The sequence below is a fragment of the Gossypium arboreum genome, chromosome 10 (genome assembly GCF_025698485.1).
Source record: "Gossypium arboreum isolate Shixiya-1 chromosome 10, ASM2569848v2, whole genome shotgun sequence".
Classification (NCBI taxonomy): domain Eukaryota; kingdom Viridiplantae; phylum Streptophyta; class Magnoliopsida; order Malvales; family Malvaceae; genus Gossypium; species Gossypium arboreum.
In genome coordinates, this window is record NC_069079.1 from 84,925,555 (window position 1) to 84,927,947 (window position 2,393).

The window sequence follows — 2,393 nt, forward strand, 5'->3', positions numbered from 1 at the left end:
ATGAATGCATGGTACACGAAGTTCATTTGAACGAACCCGAATGCCCAACCTCCCCTACCTCCTCAACCCGCACTTGTGATGCCTCAAAGTATGGATTTCATGAGATTCTCTAGAACACCTGTTGATAAAATTCGGAAGCAAGGTACCGAGGAATTTAGGGAAAATGCCAATGATGACCCTGAGAGAGCGGAGTTCTGGTTAGAGAACTCGATATGGGTATTTGATGAATTATCATGTACACCTGAGGAGTGCTTGGAATGTGCCATATCTTTGCTGAGAGACGCGGCATACCATTGGTGGAGACGCTCATATCCGTGGTACCACCGGAGAAGGTTACTTGGGAATTCTTTTAAGAGGAATTCTGAAAGAAATACATTAGGAAACGGTTCATCGATCAGAAGCGCAAGGAATTTTTGGATTTGAAACAGGGTCGTATGATAGTTAATGAGTACGAGAGCGAATTTGTCAGACTCAGTAAGTACACTATAGAATGTATATCTTTCGAGGCTAAGATGTGTAGAAGATTTGAAGATTGACTTAATGAGGATATTAAGATGTTAGTGAGCATTCTTAAGTTGAAAGAATTTGTGATACTCGTTGAACGTCCTTGTAAAGCCGAGGAGTTGATCAAAGAAAAGAGGAAAGCCGAGTCTGAGGCAAGAGATACAAGAAAGAGGTATATGAGTAAGTCATTTCCATCTCAGTCTAAGAAATCTAGAGAGATATACTCTCATTCACATGTGTTAGTTGGACATTCATACGAGAACTGTAGAAAGCAGAATTCAGGCTTTAGATCTCAGGCTACATTTGTGGTAAGTGTGGGTAATGCTAAACCTTCCAAACCTGATTGCCAACAATGTGATAGATGTCATTTTGGCACCTGTAGGGTGATTGAGGAATCTTGTTTCAGGTGTGGTTCTCAAGATCACTATATTAAAGACTACCTCGAGATGGTAGAGAAAGAAAGATTTTAGAACTCAAGGCCGAGTAGCACAACTTCTAGGGGAAGACCCTCGAGAAATGCCGAGAATAGGTCCGATAGTAAGAATGTGACATGAGATACAACAGTGAGATCTGAAGCTAAGGCTCCAGCTAGGGCCTATGCCATACGCGCATGCGAAGATGCAACTTCTCCTCATATGATCACTGGTAATTTTTCTCTCTATGACATTAATGTTATTGCTTTGATAGATCCTGGCTCTACTCATTCGTATGTGTGTATAAAATTTTCATCTAGTATGAATATACCTGTCGAGTCTACAAAATTTATGATTAATGTGTCAAACCCGTTAGGAAAGCATGTGATAGTTGATAAAGTATGTAAGAAATGCCCTTTGATGGTTAAAGGTCATTGTTTTCTGGCTGACTTGATGTTGTTGCCATTTGATGAATTTGATATTATACTAGGTATGGTTTGGTTGACACTACTTGATGCTATAATGAATTGTATATAGAAGGTTATTAAATTAAAGTGTGATAATGGTGAGATTCTTCGAGTTGAAACAGATGAGTCAGATAAGTTACCAATTGTAATTTATTCGACGACTACTCAGAAATGTATGAGAAAAGGGTATGAAGCTTATTTGGCATACATATTGAATACAAAGGAATTCGAATTGAAAATCGAATCGGTGCCAGTTGTGTGTGAGTATACAGATGTATTGCTAGAGGAATTGCCAGGTTTGCCTCTGATTAGAGAAGTTGAATTCAGTATCGAGTTAATCCCAGGGACGGCACCTATCTCTATTGCTCCGTATAGGATGGCCCCGACTGAGTTGAAAGAACTAAAGTTACAATTGCAAGAGTTAACTAACAAAGGTTTTGCGAGACCAAACTTTTCGCTGTGGGGTGCTCCCGTGTTATTCGTGAAAAAGAAGGACGGTTCCATGAGATTATGCATTGACTACCGGCAGCACAATAAGGTGACAATAAAAAATAAGTATCCTCTTCCAAGGATTGATGACTTGTTTGACCAGCTGAAAAGAGCGACATGGTTCTCTAAGATAAACTTGAGGTCTGGATACTACCAATTACGAGTTAAAGAGTCTGATGTGCCTAAGACTGCCTTTAGAATGAGGTATGGCCACTTCAAGTTTCTTGTTATGCCATTTGGATTAATGAATGCTCCTATCGTGTTTATGGATTTAATGAACCGACTTTTTCAGCCATATTTGGATAAGTTTGTTGTAGAGTTCATCGATGGTATTCTTATTTATTCTAGAGATGAGGCAGAGCATGCTGAGCACTTAAGAACAGTGTTATGAACTTTGAGGGATAAAAAGTTATATGCCAAGTTTAGTAAAAGCGAGTTTTGGCTTTGAGAGGTTGGATTTTTAGGCCACATTGTTTCAAGAGATGGTATACGAGTTGATCCAAGTAAGATTTCTGCTATT